The 26,473-nt window shown below is 46.9% G+C and overlaps 3 long non-coding RNA genes across 6 annotated transcripts in view; 2 read left to right on the top strand and 1 right to left on the bottom strand.

The window, feature by feature from the left end:
• Window positions 1–26,473, bottom strand: part of LOC310842123 — a 52,224-nt gene that overhangs the window by 2,730 nt on the left and 23,021 nt on the right. The window contains exon 1 of one of the 3 annotated variants that reach the window (XR_014562895.1): window positions 148–462. The exons of 1 other annotated variant lie outside the window; for it this stretch is intronic. This is a non-coding gene — a long non-coding RNA (uncharacterized lncRNA). Of the gene's footprint in view, window positions 1–147; window positions 463–18,570; window positions 18,833–26,473 lie in introns of those variants that run through there. One more of the 3 variants, XR_014562894.1, reaches the window with a different exon arrangement.
• LOC310842106 lies at window positions 10,431–12,324 on the top strand. Its single transcript, XR_014562867.1, has 3 exons — window positions 10,431–10,504; window positions 11,120–11,251; window positions 12,004–12,324. It is a non-coding gene; the product is annotated as an uncharacterized lncRNA (long non-coding RNA).
• The window catches only part of LOC310842168, a 77,126-nt gene continuing 70,216 nt past the window's right edge, over window positions 19,564–26,473 (top strand). Inside the window, exons 1-3 of one of the 2 annotated variants that reach the window (XR_014562958.1) lie at window positions 19,564–19,815; window positions 20,443–20,577; window positions 24,575–24,891. This is a non-coding gene — a long non-coding RNA (uncharacterized lncRNA). Of the gene's footprint in view, window positions 19,816–20,442; window positions 20,578–24,574; window positions 24,892–26,473 lie in introns of those variants that run through there. The other variant, XR_014562957.1, reaches the window with a different exon arrangement.

The following is a 26,473-nucleotide window of genomic DNA, read 5'->3' as shown; positions in this document are numbered from 1 at the left end:
TTTGGGATATTCTCCAGGAGTTCAGAGGGGCAAGATCCCACCTCTTTGGGAGTCAGAGCAAGTAGTGCTCAGAGTCAGGTTTAACAGGAATAAAGCTGAGAGCTGTGGAGCTGCTCAGAGAAGAAGCATCTGAGAAGAAGGCCATACCTGGAGCCAGCAGCATCAAGAAGAGGACGGCCACAGAGAGGAGGCAGAAGATCTTCATGGTTGGAGGATGGTGGGAATTCTGGAGGTACCAGAAGCCAAGTGGAAGAGCAATTGCCAGGGGAAGGAGAGGTCCCCCTACTTATAGGTGACTGGAGGACTGATGAAACCTTGTGGGATGCCAACCGTTGTTTGCAGGATGGATGTGGCAAGCTCTGAGTTTCATGTGCCAAGGACCAGCCAAAGACCACAGAATCATAGACTTATAGAGCTTCAGCTTTGGAAGGTACCCCAAGAGTCATCTAGTCCAACCCCTGCAATGCATTACCACCCTGGAAAGGTGAGGCCCCTCAGGTGAGCTCTTTCTTCCCATCATCTGAGTGACATTCGCCAGGTTTAGTTCAGGAGATGCTCCCCCTCCCTCCCTGCTTCCATCCCATCACCATGGGCTCAGTTCCAATATTCTCGACAAGCCAATCCTTCTAGTGGATTGCACACAGTGGAGTATAAATATCTGTTTAGGGCATTGCCTAAAAGGAAGTGGGTGACACCTGACCCACAGACACCTGAGAAGGGTGTGATTTTGAAGTCCACCCCCTCTCACACCAACCCACATTCATCCTGCATTGATTTTGAAAGTCTCCGCACGTGGAGTTTTGCCCTCAATGTCTTGCTTCTCAGCTCCTCCTGATGGGTCCTTTGAGCCATCCAATCTCTGCCTTTCACCTTCCCAGTCAATTAATAAACAGATGAGTCACAGCATGACTAGCCCAGGATAGAATCAGAGCTAAGAAAGGTACAACCCAAATGTGCTCTTGGGGGAGGAAAAAAGTCAAGGGAGTGGTGCCCCCACTTTCATGCCAAGCCTGAAAAGAAACCCAAACGGAGTTGTCCTTTGGGACTGCACAATGGCAGCCAGCAATGTTTAGGGCCATTAACCCCAGAGCTAGAAAAAACCCATAGATACAAAACATTTAAAAGGCTGTACTCAGAAGGAGTCCTTGCTTCAGATAAGGAGCAAGCAGAGGAATAAAAGCTGGTGAGAACCGTTGGGACATGAGGGAAGGTGGAGATGATAGGAGGTTTCCCCACTTCCCATTCCAACACCCCAGGAATCCTCAGCCTGAAGTTGTGCCTCTATGGTCTTACAGGAGGTCTTCCTGAGAAGGCGATGTGTTCTACTTCACATACTTTAACATGAGGTCAGCCAGCTCTGCTGGATCTGGGGAGCCTCCTGTTCATTATGTGGAGTGGAGCCCTGGACCTCTGCCCCCAATCCAACCCTGATGGCCTCTCTCCTCTTGCCTGCAAGTGAGTTGGCATCCTGCTCCACATCAGCAACCTGTGAGGTGTTGACACCTGGGGGATTTGGCCAAAAGGTGATTCATATTGAGGGTGCCTTCAGTTCCTTCTCATTCCAGCGGTCCTGTACCCACGGAGGGTTAGAATCTAAGAGAGGAGGTCAGAACTGGTCAGACAAGTTGTTGTGTAAGGCAATGACTCTGGCCGGCAACTAGAGTGTCCTCATGAGCATCTCAAAAGAACGAGTCAGGTTGCAAGAGCGGCAACTGGGTGAAGGCATCCTTCTGACTAATGGGTGGGCCTTTCCTCCACCCCCAGCCCCTAGCTGCCTAGTGCTGCCCCCTCTCCAGAACTCTTGCTGATGAGAATCATGATAAAAGGCCTCAGGTGATGAATCCTAAGCTGTGACTGAGAAGGAGGTGGTTTTTTTTTGGGGGGGGGTGCATTGAAGCCCTGCATTTTATGCTCAGGCTGTCTATATGTGTATGCAGAATCCGAGACCAGGGAGAAGAGTCGGTGGAAGAAGATTGGAAAAAATTCAAAGACTATTTGCAGAAACATTGTAAAATTAATGAAAGTTAAAATGATGTTGGATTGAAACGAATTGGTTTTAGCAATAAGGCTAGAATGAATTCGCAAAAATAGGTTGACAATAGATGAAAATATAAAGTTACAGTATATTAAGATATTGGATTAAGAATAAAATAAAGAGGGGAAGGATTTGCTGAACTAAATATGTGAATTGGAACACAGAAAAGGGAGGTGTGAGGGGGTCAGGGAAATAAGTAAACGAAGTATAAGTTATGAAAAGATGGACTTGTTTTTAACTGCTTGTTTTTTCTATTTTCTATTTTTTACTTTTCTTTTTTTCCTCTCTGTTGATATTTACTTTGTAATCTACTTATTTAAAAAAAAATCTTAATAAATATATTATATAAAAAATATGTGTGTAAATAACACCAGATATCCTAAAAACAGCACAGCCTCCGCTGACCTTCATTCCAAGGAAACCAAACTCTGGGCAAGCACGGGAACTCATGGATTTTCTCACCACTCAGGGAACTGACTGCTGCGTAACACTATTTCAAAGGAACTTGAAATGTGTTATTTGCCCCCTTTCTGCTGCATCCCTGAATCTGTTTGCATGGAAAGGGATCTCAGTGACATTGCTGCTCCCCACTCCCACCCACTGCCCCCCAATATCGCCTTCTGATCTGGGCTAATTCCAAATTTCCCTGCGCTGCATCTGGCAGTTGCTTCACTCAACTTTGCTCCCTGTGGGCATCCGATGGAGCAACACTAGTCCGTTTACTTGAAGCAAGACCAGGTGGGGAAATGGGACTTAGCCCTGTGACCACAGGTTCCTCACCTTGCCTGCTGGGTTTGAACTTCAGGCTCTGGGGAAAGGATGCTGAAGACATCTCATGGGGCCCATCTCTGTGGAATTTGCAAAAGACCTGCAACTGCCTGCTAAATGTTACAGGCACAGCCCAGACCAACAGCTTACAGCTACCACTGATATTTCTCTCCCCTCCCCAAAATAAAATATGAAATATCTCTGTGTTGTCCCCTTCCTCCTGTTCCTGGGAGCCAATGTGGGGACTTCCCAGTGTTGAGGGGGAACTCCAGCTCCCCCTGCCTCACAAGTCAGAAGGGCCACCGGCCAGGAGTAATGAGAGATGCAGTCCACACATATCTGACAGTCCCAACACTAGCTGCCCCTCGAGTAAAGTGCGAAGGAAACAGCAAGGAATGCTCAGCCCCCAAAATAGAGCAAAAATGGGAAGGGGAGACATCTCAAGATTCTGGATAGAATCATAGCTATGCCTGTGGATTTATCCGTGACCAAACCCCTGGGTGTGGCTGCCTCAAACTGCCCCACACATATTCTCACGCTCTTTTGTAAACTACTCTGGATCTTTATACAGGCAAGTAGCATATGAATGCAAAATCTCCTCTCACCTTTGGCCTCACATGGTCTTGCAGGCTGAGGGCGATGGGAATTGTAGTCCCAAACATCTGGAGAGCACCAGGTTTCTGAAGACTGTGTTTGACCCAGGTGTGAGTTGTGACCTGTGTCCAGATCTCCTGTTTTCTGACTTTGGTCCCCATCCCTACAAGGACTTCAAGACTATCGTTCTCACTCTTTGCCTTTGTGGACATCTCTCTGCTTCCTTCTCTTCTGCAGAAACTGGTGGAGACCCTGTGTTGGGAAGGCCTGTGGGCTGTGCTCATCCTCCCCTCCCCCTGCAAGATTTCCAAAGACCCCTGAAGGTGTCACAACCCCCAGTGACCTAGAAACACGGAGAAGCTCCCCACCTCCGCTCTGCCCTGGAGTCTCTGACATGCAGCCCAGAAGCCCTTTCACCTGGTCTCTCGGTTGCCTTCCTCCTCCTGCTCCCAGGAGCACCAGGTAAGGTGGAGAGGGAGACCCTCCTTCTCAGAGTTAGAGGGCTATGGCAGAAGTAGGTAATGTGGTGCCTTCCAGATGTTGATGGGGACCCCCAGCTCCCTTCCGCCTCACAAGCCAGAAGGGCTAGCAGCCAGGAATGATGGGAGATTAAGTCTAGCTATGCTCATAGAATGATGGGGAGATAATAGCAAGGAATGGCCGGCATCCGAAGAAAGGAAGAAGGTGATGCTTGATGTAATTTTATTGATCAACAAATCCCTTTGGCACATATAAATAGTGGTCGTCACCAGGCATCCAAATTCATTGTTCAAACAAAGTGCAGGAATCTTGCATAAGAAAATATTTCTTTCCCTGCCTTTGCTATCAGTTGACATCCCTGATCTTTCAAATGTGAAAAGGAATATGCAGGAACACCCTCAAGTTGCTATGAAATCAAACTGTTGCTCTTTCTTGACTGTTGCTGGAGTTCTCTGTGGGGTTGCTCAGGAGTGTGTGTGTGTGTGTGGGGGGGGAGAAATAGAGTCAGTTCAAATTGCAGAAAAGCCTATGAATTTTGCACTTTCTGGACAATACGCAAGCCGGAACCAAGTTAACCTTCCAGATCCTCTCTTTTTTGAATTTTGCAATGCAGTTCTTCAGTCAAGTAATGTAGCCGAAGGAAGTACCTGCATATTTGGAAAAATTCGCAAAAAATGCTGATTAGTTTTCAGAAGAATGTTTCTGTATTTTAAGGCAGTTTGGGAAAATGAAACTGTGTGCAAAATTGAAATTGACCGAATTGCCCACCTCTCTCCCCTTTTAGCTGCTGTTTTCAGATTGCTCTGTATTTTAATGTGTGGACCAATTTTGCTTTGATGCTTTGAGCAAATCCTTTGTGGAAGGGAAGAAGCAGGGCATGCATTTTAGAATTGAAATGATTAGATCAGAAACATCATTTCCTGTGGGAGTGGGTGGGTGGCAGATTTTCTAAGGGGAACTTTATAAAAAAAAATGAAGTTTCTCCAAGTCCCTCCAAGTCCACATCTGGTATTCCAAAACATCTGGAGGGGAACAGGTCTAAAAAAGAGTGATGCTCCAGCTGTTTGGTTTCCCCATTCCCTCTGGCAGGAGCTCCAATGGCTGTTGACAGCATCGTCTCTTCCTCTAAGAACTTGCAACAAAGGGGAGCCACCACCGATCAGATCCTCAAGCTCACCTTGACTTCAGCTCCCGTCTGATGGCCTTTTCCATCAAGATCGTCAGCAGGGAATTCTGGATGAGAGTGGAATTGCTGCAGCTCACCCACAACTCCGGGCGAAACATCCTTTGACATGGATGGCTCCAGAGATACCCTTTGCCCTGGGAGTGTTTTGTCGGATGCTGACACTCTGCCCTCCAGAATGCCAAGACTACCAAGCAGCGAGATCAGTGGGGCAGGTTGCGTGTGGGGAAAAGGTGGAAGAGATGCAGGGGGTTCCTAATGGGAGGTAAGGCAGATTTAAATAGGAGTGCAATGGAGACATGACGGGAAGCTGAGTGTCGGGAGATTCGGGAGAGATAAAACCAAGGGCTTTTTTGTGCAGCTTGTAGTGAAACTATGGAACTTCCTCACCCAGGAGGCAGGGGTGACCACTGACTAGGAGGCCTGAAATGCAGACCAGGGGCTGCTGGCCATGAGGGAGATGCTCTGCCTCTGCAGGGAGAGGCCACAATGCTTCTTAATGCCAGTTCCTGGGAATCCCATGTGATCCATGGCCATTGGTAGCCATGGACAGCCTTCTGCTCCAAGGACCTGTATCCCCTCCCTTATCTTTATTGCTAGCTGAATGCATATCGGAAAATGCATTCTTCGAGGACAGTCAGTGGTGCCATCCCAGTTTCGTGGTTGGTTTTTGCAAACATGGCTTTGCACAAGAGCATTTCTCAAATTGTGGGCCCACCCCTCTTGCCCACCCCACCCCCTGCTTCTCCTTGTGCCTCTTTCTCCATATCTCCTCTCCAACTGCCGCGCTTCCTTGGGCAGTTGCACACAGAGGGACGGGATGTTTCCTAAGGAGGACTTGACCAGGGCAGAGAAAGCGGGGAGGAGGTGGAGAAAGAAGAAGCAGATTTCACCAGAGCTCAATGTGATAATTGGAGATGTCAACGTCTTAGGGGGGGAGATGCCAAAAATGGTGTGGGGGGCCTCGTTTTTTGGGTTCAATTGGCCTATTATGTTGCGTTAAGGTGAGTTATAAATGAAAACATTGGAAAAATCTGCGTAGGTCCATGTTGTGAAAACGTGTGTGGGGAGGGGGGATTTTGGGGTTAGACTCTACTATCCAATGTGTCACACATACAAACACAAAAACACAGAGTCACCATTGTTAGTCCTCAACATTATCTGGAGAACTCCAGGCTCCTCATCCTTGTCTTCTTAAGGAAGGGGGTCTGATGGATGTCCAAAGCCTCATTTTCATCCAAGACAGGTGAGGCCTCTCAGGTGGGCTCCTCCTCCCCATCATCTGAGTGACACTCACCTAAGCCACCAGGTTTGGTTCTGGTGATGCTCTCCTTCTCCTCCCTCCCCGCTTCCATCCCATCATACCACCAAGGGCTCAATTCCAATATCCCCCGCAAGCCAATGCTTTTTCTGGGTTACTCACAGTGGAGTTTAGGATGCTGACCAAAAGGAAGTGGGAATTGCACTATGGCAACTAGCAATAAATGCCTCCATTAGCTCCAGAACCCAGAGCCAGAAAATGTCAACAGCGAGAAAATATGTTAAAGTCTGCACACAGAAGCAATTGTTGCTTCGGATAAGAAGCAAGCAGAGGAAAAACGGCAAGTGAGCCCCTCAAAATGTGGTTGAGCCAGCCCTGCTGGATCTGGGGTTGCTCTTCCTCTTTTTGCTAAGTGAAGTCCTGGACCTCTGCCCCCAATCCAACCCTGATGCCAGCTCCCCTCTCCTCTCCTCTTGCTTGCAAGTGAGTTGGCATCCTGCTCCACATCTGCAGCCTGTGAGGTGTTGACACCTGGAGGCTTAGGCAAAAAGCTTGCTCATCTTGCTGTGGATCAGAGAGTGCCCTTCATCTCTTCCAATTCTTGGGGTCCTGATCCCACAGAGGGTTAGAATCTCAAAGAGGAGTTTGCTGAGCTAGTCAGTGTGGTGCAGTGGTTAAGAGCGGTAGTCTTGTAATCTGGGGAACCGGGTTCGAGTCTCCGCTCCTCCACATGCAGCTGCTGGGTGACCTTGGGCCAGTCACACTTCTTTGAAGTCTCTCAGCCCCACTCACCTCACAGAGTGTTTGTTGTGGGGGAGGAAGGGAAAGGAGAATGTGAGCCGCTTTGAGACTCCTTAGGGTAGTGATAAAGCGGGATATCAAATCCAAACTCTTCTTCTTCTTCTTCTTCTTCAGACAACTTTCTTTGTAGGGCTAGGACCTTCGCTGGCCACTGGAGTGTCATCAGCGCAGTTTAAAATACAAAAACATCAAAATACATACCATATTAAGAAAACAAACAATAACACCCACACATAGTGTAAAACACCATTTTTCCATTAGTCCAAGGCTGGAAGAAGAGGGATGTATTTGCCTGGCACCTAAAGGAGCAGAGTGAGCTTCCCGGGGAAGAGCAATCCACAAACAGGGAGCCACCACAGAAAAGACCTCATCTCATAGTGCGGACTTCCATGTCTCTTGCAAAGGAGGCATGTGAAGAAGGGCTTCTGATGATGATCTCAGGGTCCAGGTTAGTTCATATGGGGAGAGGCGTCCCTTGAGATATTTTGGTCCTGAGCCCATGTGGAGTTTGAGAGCTGAGTTGGAAGCAGCCTGGAAGCTCGAGACACAGATTCCTGTTTCCTGAGGAGGGGATCCAAAGCTGTCAGGAACTGAGAAGGATGATTTGGGGGGGGGGGAGTGTTAATGCTGTGACCCCATCCATTTTATGCTCAGGCTCTCTCTATATGTTCAAAAAAATCTATATCTCCGCTCACATTCAAGGAAACCCAACTCTGGGCAACACTGAAACTCCTGGGTTTTCTCCATGCTCAGCCATTTGGGTGCAGTGTAACAATATTTTCAAGGAATCCTCACATGTGTTATTTGCCCCTTTTCTCCAGCTCCATCCCCGAATCTGTTTGCATGGAAAGGGATGTCTTTGGCATTGCTGCTCCCCATTCCCACCATTTCACACACCCCAATATCACCTTCTGATCTGGGCTAATGCCCAAGTTCACTGGGCTGAATCTGGCAGTTGCTTCACCCAACTTTGCTGATTGTGGGCATTAACTTGTCCGTTAACTTGAAGCAAGACCAGGTGGGGAAATGGGACTTAGCCCTGTGACCACAGGTTCCCCACCTTGCCTGCTGGGTTTGAACTTCAGGCTCTTGGGAAAGGATGCTGAAGACATCTCCTGGGGCCCATCTCTGTGGAGATTGCAAAAGACCAGCAACTGCCTGCTAAATGTTACAGGCACAGCCCAGACCAACAGCTCACGACTGGCACTGATACTTCTCCCCTTTCTCCAAAATTAAATAGAAAAGCCTTGTCCTCCCTTTGGGTGCCCATTTTTTTGTAATTCCCCCCATATATTTAAAACAATGCACAGAATTTTAACCCTGTGTCAGCCAGAACTGTTGAAATAAAGCACCTTGAAAGCAACACAAATACCATAAAAGCAGCACAACACACACACACACAAATAGACAGCAGGGCAGTGCACAAAGAGTGTCCAGGGAAAGAGAAGCTTAAGGCTGCCTTTGCCTGGGAAAGATGGATCTGGAGAGCATGGAAGGGCAACAGAATCATTTGGTGCTGGACCGATGGGGTTGAATCCAAGGCCACAGACTTCCACTTGTGGATGGGAATCCCAGCTCTTCTCCCCTGCAGACCCCACCCATTGCATCCTCAAAATCTATTCCAAGGTATTGGGTGATGTGGGATAATAGCCTCCAGATCAGCTTTAGGTGGTGCCCAGGGAGAGGATGCAGAACTCAGTTTGTGAAGTTGGGGACAACCTGTTGAGTTGGAGAGGGTGGTGAGCAAGCCCAAGTGGAAATGTTTCCATAAGATTCTCAGGACTGATCCTGAGAAGAGCCTTGCAGCTGGGTGAGGCCAAAGGAACTTCTAGTTGGGCCTAGTTGTACTTCAGCTGCAGGTGAGGAGGGCAGGTGAGGAGGTAGTAGAGCACGGCCCTGTGAACCCTCGGTGCCCCATGCCTGCCTAGCAGTGATTGGGTCTAGAGTTTGGCTAATGGAAAGTGTTTTGTTCACCCTCTGCACCCAGTCCCTGGTCTTGCCTGCAGAGCACCCGCCCCCCCCAAGGGAACCCAAAAGATACCATGCCACTGTGAGCAGAGAGCAAGACACAAACCAACAGTCAAAACAAAACAAAACAAAACAAAACAAAACAAAACAAAACAAAACAAAACAAAACAAAACAAAACAAAACAAAACAAAACAAAATCCTTCCAGTAGCACCTTAAAGACCAACTAAGTTAGTTCTTGGTATGAGCTTTTGTGTGCATGCACACTTCTTCAGATACACAAACCAACAGATTCACTTTCTGAATTGCTCAACAGTGGAACGGAGCCCTTCAGAAGGTGCCTGATTCTCCTTTGAAGGATGTTTGATGGGCAGCTGTCCGGGATGCTATAGCTTTGATGCCTGCATTGCAGGGGTTGGACTAGGTGACTCTTGCTGTCCCATCTGTGAACCTATACTTCTTTTTATTTTGCTTTAAACAGGTACATATAAACAGGTACATATAAATATAAACAACCAACATTACAAAGGAAAATTCCTTAATAGTAATGGACAAAAAAAACTACAAAAACTACAAAAAATATCAAAGTACATGACACAGAACATAAGCAACTATGGGAAAGATAAAAGAAAAGAAAAATGAAAAAGAAAAAGAAAAGAAAAAGGAAGATGAGCCAAAGCAGGAAAGCTCATCTATTGTACACTTCCGTCAAGCTCACAACAGATCATTACTCTTATCAATTAACTCTATCTGCATTCCAAAGGAATCCCTCATCTTGGTATCAGGGAACATTTCTCTCTGCGGTATCATTCTAAATATAGCCAGATCTTTCTTGCTGAGCCCTTGTCCCCTAAATGATTATTTAAACATTCCCATTCTTCTTTCACCAATTTTTTAGGTTTATCTCTTGTTGCATCTGTCAGCTTTACAAGCTCCAAGTACTCGCACAGTTTGACTACCCATTCCTCTTTAGTGGGTGTATTTTTATCTTTCCAGTGTTTTGCCACTATAACCCTTGCTGCTGACGTTGCATACATAAATAGCCTAGTTTTGTTTGGATGGGCAGTTGTTGGATGGGCACTTGTCAGCGATGCTATAGCTGTGATGCCTGCATTGTAGGGGTTGGACTTGATGATCCTTGGTGTCCCTTCTGTAAACCTATGATTCTGTGGTCTTTGGCTGGTCCTTGGCACATGAAACTCAGAGCTTGCCACATCCATCCTTCAAACAACGGTTGGCATCCCACAAGATTTCATCAGTCCTCCAGGCACCTATAAGTAGAGGGACCTCTCCTTCCCCTGGCAATTGCTCTTCCATTTGGCTTCTGGCATCTCCAGGATTCCACCAACCTCCAGCCATGAAGATCTTCTGCCTCCTCTCTGTGGCCGTCCTCTTCTTGATGCTGCTAGCTCCAGGTATGGCCTTCTTCTCAGATGCATCTTCTCTGAGCAGCTCCACTGCTCTCAGCTTTATTCAATTCAAACCTGCCTCTGAACACCACTTGCTCTGACTCCCAAAGAGGTGGGATCTTGCCCCTCTGTCCTCCTGGAGAATATCCCAAATGGGACTTAAGGTAGACCCTGCGAGAAGAGGATGCTGGACTGGATGGGTCCCCTTTGGCTAGATCCACCAGCCAGTCTCTTATTAGCTCATTTATGTGATCCACACAAGGTCTTGCTTTCAAATCTGCAATAATGCGCTTCAGCAAACTCAGCTTTGCAGTGGACAAAAGAACGGGCCAGTTTCCTGGGCAAGGGGGCTTCTCTCTCCCAGTTTGACAGTGGCCACCCAGGGAAGCCAGTGACTCTGACGCAGCCTTCCCTACCACCCTGCCTCAGACCCTGTCCTGAAGGTGCAGGGAGGCAGCAGAAGGGACTGACTCTCTGCTCCAGCCCTGCATTCTTCCTGCACCAGTTTTCCCCAACCTGGTGCCCTCCGGGTGTCCATGCCAGCGGGGCCACTGTGGAAGAAGTTGTGGAAGGACAGTCCTGTGAGACACTGCCTTCAAAGTCTTCTTTTTCTTCCTCCAGATTTCACCAGAGCCCAATTTAATTGCAGGCCAAGATGTCAAAGGCAGAGAGGGATACTGCAACTTTTTAGGTGCCGGCCGCCCCTAATGCAACTATTTCGGTGTAATCGTCAAGTGGTGTGTTGCCGTAGAGGTGAGTTAAATCAAATCTTAGTTTGTCTGGAAAATAAGTCAGTGGTGTCTCATGATCCCACATACATGAGACTCATCGCTCTCCCCTCCCCACTCCCTCTCTTAATCTTTACATCCACTGTGAGTTGGAACAATATTAGTGTGCACACTGGGGGTTGACAACCCTGTCCTCTCCCCTTGCTGCCCCCATGAAAGGTCTCCAACCCTTTCAGCCATAACTCCCCTTAGCCTCCCTTGGCTGAAAGAACAGCTCTTTGTGGTATGAGATGGTGGGGGCTCAGTCACTGACCCTCCTCAAATAGCAAAGGCAACCTGGGTGAAACGTCCCTGTGAAGGTGGTTATTGAATCACAGAATTGTAGATTTGGAAGGGAAAGAGCTAAATGCACACCAATTCACACCAACACAATGATCTCCTCAAATGTGTCCTCTCTGGGGTTGCTGTTTGCATAAAGAAGAAGAAGGAAAAAGAACCACATTAGAAACAAAGTGTGTATGGCAGCCAAGCTCCGTTCAAATTCCCCCAAGTGCATACATGAAATGCTCAGAGGTCTCTCCTACAATCATAGAATAGAAATGTAGCGTTCGGAGAGACTGAAGGGGTCATCTAGTCCAACCCTCTGCAAAACAGACCCTCTGTGTGCAATTTGAACTCCGAGAACAGCAGCTCTTCTGCCTCCCAGTTGGAGTCACTGGTTGGGGTTTTCAGAACCAGCACCAGCAAAGTTTTTAACAGTGTTTCCTCCTCTCACAGGGGGTGGGTAACTCTGCCGATCTCCGGTGCAAGACCTCTGGGGAAAGGAAGACCACCCTGCTCTCCTCTGAGGTGCAGCTGCCTCGACTGCACCCCCATCTCTGCTGGGGAAGAAACCGCTTTGCTTGGTGCTGCTGAAGGCGATGCTGGGAAGGAGTCAAGAGGGAGCCGTCCTGTCTGCCTGTCTACTCATGAGTAAGCCCCTCTGTGGCCAGTGCGGCCTGACTCCTGAGTAAATGGGCTCGGGATTGGAGCTTGGATTTGGTTTGCCTGCAAAAATGCTTTAGCTTCTTCTTTTTAATAAATGCAAGGATTGGAAAACTTTGTGTTGGTTCATGGTGTGAAAACGTCTGCTGGGTTGAGGGTATTTTTGTGTGTGTGTGTGAGGTTCTCAGACCCTTTCTCTCTCTCTCTGCCAGTCAGTGGTGCCATCCAGGCTTTGTGGTTCTTTTCCAAACATGGCTTTGCACAAGGGCATTTCTCACATTGTAGGCCCCCACCTCTCCCTGGGGTCTCCCTGCCCCTCCTCCTGCCCCTTTCTCTGTGTCTCCCCTCCAACTGACCTGCTTCCTTGGGCAGCTGCACAGAGAAGGATGTTTCACAAACAGGAATTGAGCAGAGCTGGAAAAGCTAGGAGACATACCTGCAGCAATTCTGCCATGAAAATATTGATGTTCTATTCAATAATAGTAGTGATAGTAGTAGCAATAATAAGAATAATAATAATAGTGGGCTGGGGAAACTCAGCCAGATGGGTGGGGTATAAATAATAAATACTCCAGCCATCTGACTGGGTTTCCCCAGCCACTCTGTGTGGCTCAAATATATATACAAAATCATCATAACACATTAAACAATAAAGAACCACCTTATACAGGACTGCCTTCCGATGGCTCAGGGGTCACATAACTCCACACTCTCCAACATTTCTCTGATGGAAATGGGGATCATCTTAGGAAAAGTGGGACATTCCGAGTGTGGGAATGTTCAGGGGTGCAGGAGAGGATATATTGGCTAATTTTATCCTTATCCAACTTGTGCTAACAAGTTCCCAAAATATCAGCAGAGTTTATAAACATTCCTCTTTTAGTTTGCAACGGTAATGTGTGCACAGGTTTGCTAGAACCTCTATAATAATTACTCTGGTAATTTCCCCTTTGTTCCCTCTTAAAATAAAAGACACAACACAGTCTGTATAAAAGTATAAAAGAGTTTACTCACCTTCTGTTCACAATATGATCTCAGAAGGCACACAGCTTAAAAAGGTAAAATACATTTAGAATCTATCTTGTAGCAAGATAGTCCTTATCTCCTCTCTTGGCTGGGAGCCAAGAGAGCATCCTTAGATGTTTCCTCATCGAAAGAAGATGGCAGAGAGAGAGATGGCTGCCTGCCCTGTGCTTTTATCATTTACCTGCACAGGTGAGGCCACACCCACCTCTGGTCACATGCGGAGGAAGTCCGTCCCCAGGAAGTTCACCTGCTTGCTGGACAGACATCCCTCCCCATGTTCTAACATGTACACTCTAGGAATGTTGTCATTGACTGCTCCTGTATTTACATCCCACACCGAGATCAAGTCAGATTAAACTGGAGAGCTTTTGTAAATCCAAGTGGAAATGCTGGCACAAGAAATGGATCTGGAGTTCTGTGGTCTGTAGCCCCAGACACATGATTTTGAGGGGGCATGAGCCAGATGCCCCCACACAAAGATCCTCGCTTTGCCTACTGCTGGGCGTCTCTGCCCATTGGAGCCCAGTCTGGCCTTGCTGCAGGCACCCTGGCCCCATGCTGAATGCCCACCCAGCCAGTGTTGGGGGGGATGCACCTGCCAGGAGCTGCCATGGCCAGGCAGGCTCACCCCTTGATGTGGGCAGGTGAGGAGGCAGCACAGCACGGTCCTGTGAACCCTCTGTGCCCCATGCCTGCCCAGCAGCGATGGAGTCTAGAGTTGGGCTAGCGGGAAGGGTTTTGTTCACCCTCTGTGCCCAGTTTCTGGTCCCGCCTGCAGAGCACCCACCTGCCAGGGGAAATCTAAAGATGCCATGCCAATGTGAGCAGAGAGCAAAACAAAAACCAACAGATTCACTTTGTGAGTTGTTCAACGGTGGAACGGAGCCCTTCAGAAGGTGCCTCATTCTCCTTTGCAGGAGGTTGGATGGGGACCTTTCAGGGATGCTATAGCTGTGATGCCTGCGTTGCAGTGAGATGGACTTGATGATCCTTGGTGTCCCTTCTGTAAACCTATGATTCTGTGGTCTTTGACTGGTCCTTGCCACATGCCCCTCAGGGCTTGCCACATCCATCCTTCAAACAACAGCTGGCATCCCTCAAGATTTCAACAGGCCTCCATCCACCTATAAGTAGAGGGACCTCTCCTTCCCCTGGCAATTGCTCTTCCACTTGGCTTCTGGTACCTCCAGGATTCCCACCAACCTCCAGCCATGAAGATCTTCTGTCTCCTCTCTGTTGCTGTTAAAACGGGTGTTGGTGGTGGTTCTGAAATCCCCAGCCAGTGACTCCAACCGGGAGGCAGAAGAGCTGCTGTTTTCAGAGTTCAAATTGCACACAGAGGGTCTGTTTTGCAGAGGGTTGGACTAGATGACCCCTTCTGTTCCTCCCATCACAACATTTCTATTCTATGATTGTAAGAGAGACCTCTGGGCATTTCTTGTATGCACTTGGGGGGAGTTGAGCAGGGCTTGGCTGCCATACACACTTTTTTTTCTAATGTGCTTCTTTTTTCCTTCTTCATTATGCAAACAGCAACCCCAGGAGAGGACACATTTGAGCAGATCATTGTTAGTGTGCATTGGTGTGCAATGAACTCTCTCCCTTCCAACTCTACAATTTTGTGATTCAATAACCACCTTCACAGGGATGTTTCACACAGGTTGCCTTAGCTGTTAGAGGAGGGTCAGTGACTGAGCCCCCACTCTCTCACACCAGGAAGAGCTATTCTTTGAGCCAAGGGAGGCTAACGGGAGTTGTGGCTGAGGGGCCAGGGAACTTTCATGGGGGCAGCAAAGAGAGAGGAAAGAATTTCAACCCCCTGTGCACACGCTAATATTGTTCCAACGCACAGTGATTGTAAAGGTTAAGAGAGGGAGGTGGGGTGGGGTGGGGTGGGGTGGGAAACAGATCGATGAGTGTCAAATATTTGGGGTCAAGAGACAGCAATGACTACCGTATTTTTAGGGCACAGCTAAGATTTGATTTAACCCACCTTAACAGTAACATACGGAGCAACCACACATATAAAAGCAGCTTTCGGGACGGAGTACACCTCCATTCTATTATTCCCCGTCGCTTTTGATATTCGGCAGTACACCATTGAATTTGGCCTCTGGTGAAATCTGGAGGAGGAAAAAGAAGACTGTGAAGGCTCTGTCTCACAGGACTGACCTTCTACACCTTCCACAATTTATTCCACAATAGCCCTGCTGGCTAGAACATCGGGGCAAGATCCTTCTCAGAGAAGAAGCATCTGAGAAGAAGGCCATACCTGGAGCCAGCAGCATCAAGAAGAGGACGGCCACAGAGAGGAGGCAGAGGATCTTCATGGCTGGAGGTTGGTGGGAATCCTGGAGATACCAGAAGCCAAGTGGAAGAGCAATTGCCAGGGGAAGGAGAGGTCCCCCTACTTATAGGTGACTGGAGGACTGTTGAAATGTTGAGATGCTGATGAGGACACTCCAGTGGCCAGCGAATGTCCTAGTCTAGATCCTAACCCTCAGGACCCCAAGAATTGGAAGGGATGAAGGGAACTCCCTAGTCAACAACAAGATGAGTAACCTTTTTGCCTAAGCCTCCAGGTGTCAACACCTCACAGGTTGCAGATGTGCCAAGTTGCTTGCAAGCAAGAGGAGAGGAGAGGGATCATAAGGGTTTTCTGGCTGGACCCATGGAGGGGTTGAATTTAACAGAGGAGTTTAGACAGCTTTCTTTGTAGTAATAGGACCTTCGCTGGCCACTGGAGTGTCCTTATCAGCGTCTCAAAAGAATAAGGCAGGTGGGAAGAGCTGCAACGAAGTGAAGGGCTCCTCTGCGGTAATAGGTGAGCTATTCCACCATCCTCATCCCCTAGCTGATAGGGAAGAGAACAGCCATTGTTGTTGTTGTTGTTGTTGTCATCGTCATCATCAATTAGATTTCTGTACAGCCCTTTATCTGAGGACCACATCAGCACACTCAGCAGAACCAGCAGGGCTGGCTGACCACATTTTGAGGTGAACTAAGACTCTCTTCGGGACGAAGGTGGCGCTGTGGGTAAAAGCCTCAGCGCCTAGGGCTTGCCGATCGAAAGGTCGGTGGTTCAAATCCCTGCGGCGGGGTGCGCTCCTGCTGCTCGGTCCCAGCGCCTGCCAACCTAGCAGTTCGAAAGCACCCCTGGGTGCAAGTAGATAAATAGGGACCGCTTACCAGCGGGAAGGTAAACGGCATTTCCGTGTGCTGCGCTGGCTCGCCAGATGCAGCTTTGTCACGCTGGCCACATGACCCGGAAGTGTCTCTGGACAGCGCTGGCCACCGGCCTCTTGAGTGAGATGGGCGCACCAACCCCAGAGTCTGTCAAGACTGGCCCGTACGGGCAGGGGTACCTTTACCTTTACCTTTAAGACTCTCTTCTGGACAGTGGTGGTGGCAACCCTGATCTATTACTTAAAGGCACCCCCATCTTCAACCAGGGCTGTGTGGGGCTCCTGTATTCCTTCTGTTTTTCGCAGGTTGTGAAAATCTGATAATACACCAGCTCTGAAGGCAGAGTGTGAGCAGGGAAACCATGTCCCAGAATGGGGGCAGGATCCTCTGCAGCATCCCCAGACCCCCTCTCCCAAACATGGGTGTAGCCAGGATTAATGTTTGCAGGGGTGGGGTCAAGACTTTGTTGGAACGAAAGAACTTTTGTTAGGGGGGCAGTTACATAAGTATTTCCATTGTTTTCCTTGATCTGGGGTGGGGGAACCGCCCCCTGCCCCCACTGGCTATGTCCATGCCTACAAGTGTCCCTATTTTCCAGGGACAGTCCTGCATTTCCAGAAACCATCCCAGTTTCTCACTTGATCCCAGAAATGTTGCTCGTTTCTTCTTGCATGTTCATCGGAGGAATGTTGGAGGGGATGCAGTTATGCGACATCTGAGCCAATGAGATCAGAAATATTACACCCTTTAGAAGGCATCTGAAGGCAGTCCTGTATAGGGGTGTTTTTTTCAAAAAATGTTTGCTCTTTTATTCTGTTTTTTTATATGCTGGAAGCCGCCAAGAGTGGCTGGAGAAACCCAGTCCAAAGGGTGGGTTATAAATAATTTGATGATGATGACGATGATGGAACAGGACATCCCTCTTTTCACAGGAGAAATGTTGGGGGATATGCATGCCTTGCCTAGAAGCCTGGGGGAAACCTCGCTGTGGGGGCCAAGCTGCCCCCCACTCATCGCCTTCCTTCCCCTCAGCTCAGCTTCCCACCAGCCCTGTCTCTATCTTCCCTGCCATGAAGGACGGAGATCAACAGGTAGGCCAGCCCACTCATGAGGCAATGAGCAGTGCCCATCTTGGGTGGCAGGATCCGCAGGGGCATCAGTTTCATCCTCGATGAAATGCATCTTGGTGACTCGGAGGCTGATATCCTCCTCCTTGATCCTAATGTAGATTTCAGCTCACCCTTTCTTCCCGGGTAGGGGCTGGGTGGGGGCTGGAAAGCACCATTTTGTGGTTTGCCTCAGGGGCTCAAATGTCTTGGGCTGGTCCTGTCCACAAGGCTCTCCCTTTCCCACCCTCTCCTTCATCGCCCCCGTTTTCTTCCTCCACGCCCCTCCAACCTTCCAAGTGTCCCCATCTTCCAGGGACAGTCCTGGATTTACAGAAGCTCACCCAGTTGGTGTGATTTCCCAAGGACATCCCCATTTCCATCAGAGAAATCTAGGAGAGTGTGGAGTTATGTGATCCCTGAGCCATTGGAACGCAGTGCTGTGTAGGATGGTTCTTTATTGTTTAATGTGTTATGATGTTTTTGTATATATATTTGAGCCACACAGAGAGGCTGGGACAATGCAGTCAGATGGGTGGCGTGTTATTACTACTACTACTACTACTACTACTACTACTACTACTGCTACTACTACTACTACTGCTACTACTAATAATGAATAGAATGTCCCTATTTTCATGGCAGAAATGTTGCAGCGTATGTCCCCAAACTTTTCCGTCTCTGCTCAATTCCTGTTTCTGAAACATCCTTCTCTGTGCAGCTACCCAAGGAAGCAGGACAGTTGGAGGAGAGAGACAGAGAAAGGGGCAGGAGGAGGGGCAGGGAGACCCCAGGGAGAGGTGGGGGCCTACAATTTAAGAAATGCCCTTGTGCAAAGCCATGTTTGGAAAAGAACCACAAAACCTGGATGGCACCACTGACTGGCAGAGAGAGAGAGAGGGAGAGAGAGAGAGAGAAAGGGTCTGAGAGCCTGACCAAAATGTCCCCTCAACCCAGCACACGTTTTCACAACATGAACCAACACAAAGGTTTCCAATGCTTGCATTTATTAAAAAGAAACTAAAGCTTTTTTTTCGGCAAACCAAATCCAAGCTCCAATCCCGAGCCCACTTACTAAGGAGTCAGGCCCCACTGGCCACAGAGGGGCTTCCTCATGAGTAGACAGGCAGACAGGACAGTTCCCTCTTGACTCCTTCCCAGCATCGCCTTCAGCAGCATCAAGCAAAGCGGTTTCTTCCCCAGCAGAGATGGGGGTGCAGTCGAGGCAGCTGCACATCAGAGGGGAGCAGGGTGGTCTTCCTTTCCCCAGAGGTCTTGCACCGGAGATCTGCAGAGTTAGTATCCTGAGAGAGAAAACACTATTAAAACCGTGCTGGTGGTGGCTCTGAAAACCCAACTAGTGACTCCAGCTGGGAGGCAGAAGAGCTGCTGTTGTCAGAGTTCAAAATGCACACAAAGGGTCTGTTTTGCAGAGGGTTGGACTAGATGACCCCTTCAGTCCCTCCCAACGCTACATTTCTATTCTATGACAGTAGGAGAGACCTCTGATGATTTCATGTATGCACTTGGGGGAATTTGAGTGGGGCTTGGCTGCCACACACATTTTTTTCTAATGTGGTTCTTTTTCCTTCTTCTTCTTTTTGTGAACAGCAACCCCAGGAGAGGACACATTTGAGGAGATCATTGTGTTGGTGTGCATGGAACACTTTCCCTTCCAACTCTGCAATTCTGTGATTCAATAACCACCTTCACAGGGATGTTTCACTGGTGTGGGCAGGTGAGGAGGGAGTACAGAACGGCCCGTGAAACCTCTGTGCCCCATGCCTACCCAGCAGCGATGGCATCTAGAGTTGGGCCATGACACTGTGAGCAGAGAGCAAAACACAAGCCAAAAGATTCATTTTCTGAGTTGTTCAACGGTGGAACGGAGTCATTCAGAAGGTGCCGGATTCTCCTTTGCAGGAAGACTTAAGCAGAGGTTGGATGTGCACCTTTCAGGGATGCTATAGCTTTGATGCCTGCATTGCAGCGGTTGGATTAGGTGACTCTTGGTGTCCCTTCTCTGAACCTATGATTCTGTGGTCTTTGGCTGCTCCTGGGCACATGCCCCTCAGAGCTTGCCACATCCATCCTGCAAACAACGGTTGGCATCCCACAAGATTTCATCAGTCCTCCAGTCACCTATAAGTAGAGGGACCTCTCCTTCCCCTGGCAATTGCTCTTCCACTTGGCTTCTGGTACCTCCAGGATTCCCACCAACCTCCAGCCATGAAGATCTTCTGCCTCCTCTCTGTGGCCGTCCTCTTCTTGATGCTGCTGGCTCCAGGTATGGCCTTCTTCTCAGATGCTTCTTCTCTGAGCAGCTTCTCAGGTCTTCTCTGTATTCATTTTAAACCTGCCTCTGAACATCACTTGCTGTGAATCCCAAAGAGGTGGGATCTTGCCCCTCTGTCCTCCTGGAGAATATCCCAAATGGGACTTAAGGTAGACCCTGCGCGAAGAGGATGCTGGACTTGATGGGCCCCCTTTGGCCAGATCCACCAGCCAGTCTCTTCTTATTTCCTCACTTTTGTGATCCATGGAAGCTCTTGCTTTCAAATCTGTACTAATGTGCTTTAACACACTTAGCTTTGCAGTGAACAAAAGAACGGGCCAGTTTCCTGGGCAAGGGGGCTTCTCTCTCCCAGTTTGTCAGTGGCCACCCAGGGAAGCCAGTGACTCTGACGCAGCCTTCCCTACCACCCTGGCTCAGACCCTGTCCTGGAGGTGCAGGGAGGCAGCAGAAGGGACTGACTCTCTGCTCCAGCCCTGCATTGTTCCTGCACCATCTTTCCCCAACCTGGTGCCCTCCGGGTGTCCAAGCCAGTAGGGCCGTTGTGGAAGAAGTTGTGAAAGGTGTAGAAGGACAGTCCTGTGAGACAGAGCCTTCAATGTCTTCTTTTTCTTCCTCCAGATTTCACCAGAGGCCAACGTTCTTGTCGCCAGAGATGTCAACAGCAGGGAGGGATACTGCAAAATGTTAGGTGCCGGCTGCCCCTAACGCTACTATTTAATTGTCCTATTCGTCCCTTGGTGTGCTGCCGTAGAGGTGAGTTAAATCAAATCTTCGTTTTCCTCGAAAATTTGTCAGCTATGTTTCATGCATGTGACTCATATCTCTGTCCCCCCCACTCCACTTCTCTCTTAATCTTTACATCCACTGTGAGCTGGAACAATATTAGTGTGCACACTGGGGGGTTACAACCCTTTCCCCTCTCCTTGCCGTCCCCATGAAAGCTCTCTGACCCCTCAGCCACAACTCCCCTTAGCCTCCCTTGGCTGAAAGAACAGCTCTTTGGGGTATGAGATGGTGGGGGCTCAGTCACTGACCCTCCTCAAATAGCAAAAGCATCCTGTGTGAAACATCCCTTTGAAGGTGGTTCCTGAATCACAGAATCGTAGAATTGGAAGGGAAAGAGTTCAGTGCACACCAACACAATGATCTGCTCAAATGTGTCCTCTCTTGGGGTTGCTCTTTGCATAAAGAAGACGAAGGAAAAAGTACCTCATTAAAAAAAAAAGTGTTTTGAAAATGGTATAGGTGCAATATACTCGGAACAAAAGGCTATATTAATTGTAAATAATGTGGTAACAGAAGAATTTAAGACAGAAAAAGGGACACGACAGGGGTGCCCAATTTCCCCACTGCTTTTTATATCGGTCCTGGAGGTTCTGCTGAATATGATTAGAAGGGACCGGTTGGTTAAAGGTATACAGGATGGAACCAAACAGTACAAACTGAGAGCATTTGCAGATGACTTAGTATTGACGTTACAGGAGCCAGAATCTAGTACTAAAAGGGTTTTAGAACTAATTCAAGAATTTGGTCAAGTGGCAGGATTTAATCTGAACAAGTTAAAAACTAAGGTTTTAGAGAAAAATTTAACATCGATTGAAAGAGAGAGGTTTCAGAATGAGACAAGTTTGACTGTGGTTAAGAAAGTGAAATACCTGGGGATTAACATGACAGCTAAAAATGGGAACTTATTTAAAGATAATTATGAAAAATGTTGGACAGAAGTGAAAACAGATTTAGAAATTTGGTCAAATTTGAAGCTTTCCTTGTTGGGTCGAATTGCAGCTATAAAGATGAATGTATTGCATAGAATGTTGTTTTTGTTTCAAACATTGCAAATTGTGGACAAGATGGACTGTTTCAAGAAGTGGCAGAAAGATATTTCTAGATTTGACTGGCAGGGCAACAAGCCCAGAATAAAATTTAAGATATTAACTGATGCAAAGGATAGGGGTGGATTTGCCCTGCCAGACTTCAAACTTTACTATGAATCAGCAGCATTCTGCTGGTTGAAAGACTGGTTGCTTCTTGAGAACACAGACATTTTGGACTTAGAAGGTTTTAACAATGTTTTTGGATGGCATGCATATTTGTGGTACAACAAGGTTAAAGCACATAAAGCATTCAAAAACCATATTGTTAGGAAAGCATTGTTTAATGTTTGGATAAGATATAAGGATTTATTGGAAAAGAAAATTGGCTTCCAGTCCAGGTGGAAAAATCAAAATTAGAAACAGAGCTGTTAGAACCTAAAACTAAGATTTTTGTCAAAGATGTATAACTTGCTGTTGAAATGAAACACTCAGGATGAAGCGGTGAAATCTGCTATGATTAAATGGGCAAAAGATGTTGGACATAACATTATGTTTGCTGACTGGGAACAGTTATGGACCACAGGTATGAAGTTTACGGCATGTAATGCCTTAAGAGAGAATATTATGAAAATGATTTACAGGTGGTACATGACCCCAGTCAAGCTTGCAAAAATTTATCATTTGCCCGATAATAAATGTTGGAAATGCAAAGAAAATGAAGGTACATTTTTTCACCTTTGGTGGACGTGCCCAAGGATTAAGGCTTTCTGGGAAATGATTTATAATGAAATGAAAAAGGTATTTAAATATACCTTCCTGAAGAAACCAGAGGCCTTTCTCCTGGGCATGGTCAGCCAATTGGTGCCAAAGAAGGATAGAACTTTCTTTATGTATGCTACAACAGCAGCAAGAATACTCATCGCAAAGTACTGGAAGACACAGGATCTACCCACTCTGGAAGAATGGCAGATGAAGGTGATAGACTATATGGGATTGGCAGAAATGACTGGCAGAATCCGAGAGCAGGGAGAAGAGATGGCGGAAGAAGATTGGAAGAAATTTAAAGACTATTTACAGAAATATTGCAAACTTAATGAATGTTAGAACGATGTCGGATAGAAATTAAGTGGTTTCCAGCTGTAATGCTTTAAGAGAATATGGAAAAAAAGGTTTAGAAGCAGGTTAAAATTTATTGATAAGGATTTGCTGAACTAATAATCTGAATTGGAATACAAAAAAGGGAGGTACGCGGTGGAGGCCAAGGCACGTAAGAGACTTAACATGGAGGCCAAATGGCCTAAATATGGGGAAATAATTGAAAAGATTGGAAACAATTGGAGGTTGCAGAGCTTGGAAAAAATAAAAAACAAGGTGCGAGATTGGTTGCATTATGCACAAATTCAAGAGGTTTTTAAAGCAGATAAGAAGGTTGGATTCCAGGTGGAAAAATCGAAACTAGAGACAGAACTGTTAGAACCAAAAAGTAAACTACTTTCGAGAATGTATAACCTGCTGCTTAAATGGAATACTCAGGATGAGACAGTCAAATCCGCCATGATAAAGTGGGCGCAGGATTTGGGGCATAACATTATGTTTGAAGACTGGGAAAGGTTATGGAACACCGGAATGAAATTTACGGCATGTAGTGCCTTGAAGGAAAACATTATGAAAATGATATACCGGTGGTACATGACCCCAGTCAAGCTTGCTAAGATATATCACCTGTCTGATAATAAATGTTGGAAATGTAAAGAGGCGGAAGGGACATTTTTTCACCTCTGGTGGACCTGCCCGAAAGTGAAGGCCTTTTGGGAGATGATTCATAATGAACTAAAAAAGGTACTTAGATTTACCTTACCTAAGAAACCAGAGGCCTTCCTTCTGGGCATGGTGGACCAGAGAGTGCTTAAGAAGGACAGAACTTTTTTTATGTACGCTACTACAGCAGCAAGGATCCTGATTGCAAAGCATTGGAAGACACAAGATTTACCCACACTGGAGGAATGGCACACGCAGTTGATGGACTACATGGAACTGGCCGAAATGACTGGCAGAATCCGAGACTTGGGAGAAGAAACAATTGAGGAGGACTGGAAAAAATTTAAGGACTATCTGAAAAAACATTATAAGCTGTATGAATGTTAAAAAATGCACCTTTTAGGAAATTCTAGCTTCAGTAATGTTAAACTAAAGAAACGGAAATTAAGGCACAAGAAGGCAGAGATAGAATAATGAAACAACTTTATTGTGTTTAAATGAAAATGTACATGATTTGGGTTATAACACATTTGAAATTGGGTAACATGATAAAACGAAGGATACAACAAGTATTGAAACAAGTTAACAAATTGCTGATGTTATGTATCACAGAGAATGCAGGGTTGGGAGGATGTGGGGAAGTCCAGTAGACTTGGAAAAAAGAACAAGAAAATTTGTAACCTTTCTACTTTATTTTTATAATATGCTCTTTATTCTTTTTTCTGTATTTCACAAACTCAATAAAAAATATTATTAAAAAAAGGGAGGTATGAGGAGGTCTGGGGAATAAGTTAATGGAAAATAAGTAATGGAAACTTTGTGTGTTTTTAATTATTTTTATTTTTTGTATTTTTGTTATTTTTTCTTTTTTCTTTTTGATTTTTATTGTATTAATATTGAAAACTTTAATAAATATATTTAAAAATAAAATAAAAAAGTGTGTATGGCAGCCATGCCCTGCTCAAATTCCCAAAACTGCATACATGAAATGCTCAGAGGTCTCTCCTACAATCATAGAATAGAAATGTAGCGTTCGGAGAGACTGAAGGGGTCATCTAGTCCAACCCTCTGCAAAACAGGCCTTCTGTGTGCAGTTTGAACTCCGACAACAGCAGCTCTTCTGCCTCCCAGTTGGAGTCACTGGTCAGCACCGGTTTTAATAGTGTTTTCTCTCTCAGGATACTAACTCTGCCGATCTCCGGTGCAAGACCTCTGGGGAAAGGAAGACCACCCTGCTCTCCTCTGATGTGCAGCTGCCTCGACTGCACCCCCATCTCTGCTGGGGAAGAAACCGCTTTGCTTGATGCTGCTGAAGGCGATGCTGGGAAGGAGTCAAGAGGGAGCCGTCCTGTCTGCCTGTCTACTCAGGAGTAAGCCCCACTGTGGCCTGTGGGTCCTGACTCCTTAGTAAGTGGGCTGAGGAATGGAGCTTGGATATGGTTTCTCTGCAAAAATGCTTTAGCTTTTTCTTTTTAATAAATGCAAGCATTGGAAACCTTTGTGTTGTTTCATATTGTAAAAACGTTTGCTGGGTTGAGGGTATTTTTTTGGTCACACTCCAATATCATTTCTCTCTCTCTCTCTCTCTCTTTCTCTCTCTCTCGCTCTCTCTCTGCCAGTCTGTGGTGCCATCCACACTTTGTGGTTCTTTTCCAAACCCGGCTTTGCACAAGGGCATTTCTCAAATTGTAGGCCCCTGCCTCTCCCTGGGGTCTCCCCTGCCCCTCCTCCTGCCCCTTTCCCTGTGTCTCCCCTCCAAATGTCCTGCTTCCTTGGGTAGCTGCACAGAGAAGGATGTTTCAGAAACAGGAATTGAGCAGAGCTGGAAAAGTTTGGGGACATACGCTGCAACATTTCTGCCATGAAAATAGGGACATTCTATTCATTATTATTAGTAGTAGTAGTAGTAGTAATACTCCAGCCATCTGACTGGGTTTCCCCAGCCACTCTGTGTGGCTCAAATATATATACAAAAACATCAGAACACATTAAACATTAAAAGACATTCCTACACTGGACTGCCTGAAATGCTGGCACAAGAAATGGATCTGGAGTACTGTGGTCTGTAGCCCCAGGAACATGATTTGAGAGGGCATGAGCCAGATGCCCCCACGCAAGGATCCTCGCCTTGCCTACTTCTGGGCGTCTCTGCCCATTGAAGCCCAGCCTGGCTACTGGGACCCTGGCCCCACTCTGAATGGCCACCCAGTCAGTGTTGGGGGAGTGCACCTACCAGGAGCTGCTATGGCCAGGCAGACTGCCCCCTTGGTGTGGGCAGGTGAGGAGGGAGCACAGCAAGCCCCTGTGAACTCTCTGTGCCCCATGCCTACCCAGCAACGATGGAGTCTAGAGTTGGGCTAGTGGGAAGTGTTTTGTTCACCCTCTGTGCCCAGGTCCTGGTCCCGCCTGCAGAGCACCCACCTGCCAGGGGAAATCTAAAGATGCCATGCCAATGTGAGCAGAGAGCAAGACCCAAACCAACAGATTCACTTTCTGATTTGTTCAATGGTGGAACGGAGCCCTTCAGAAGGTGCCGGGTTCTCCTTTGCAGGAGGTTGAATGGGCAGCTGTCAGGGATGCTATAGCTGTGATGCCTGCACTGCAGGGGGTTGGACTAGGTGATCCTTGGTGTCCCTTCTGTGAACCTATGATTCTGTGGTCTTTGGCTGGTCCTTGGCACATGCCCCTCAGAGGGATGTTTCATCCCAGGCTAAGGGGATTTGTGGCTGAGGGGTCAGAGAGCTTTCTTTTTTTAAAATAATAATAATATTTATTCAAAGTTTAAAGTTACAAAGAAGAAAAAAAGAAAAAAAGCAATACAAAATACAAAGAAAAAGAATTCAACAATAACAGAAAAAGAAAAAAAGAAAAAGGTATAAAAATACATTCACTTAAAATAGAAAAAGAACAGATAAAACCTTTACAAATTTTCTTCCTTTACTTGTATCCTTGACCTCCTCATACCTCCCAATTTTGTATTCTAGTTCCAATCGTTTTTTCAGCAAATCCTTCCAACCTTATTTTCATTTTAGTAATTTAATTTAATATATTATAATTTAACGTCTTCTCTTTCGTCA

The sequence above is a fragment of the Podarcis gaigeae genome, assembly GCF_964106915.1.
Source record: "Podarcis gaigeae genome assembly, chromosome: 3".
NCBI lineage: Eukaryota > Metazoa > Chordata > Lepidosauria > Squamata > Lacertidae > Podarcis > Podarcis gaigeae.
Note: the sequence above shows the minus strand (reverse complement) of the source record. Positions and strands in the feature narration are given on the sequence as shown.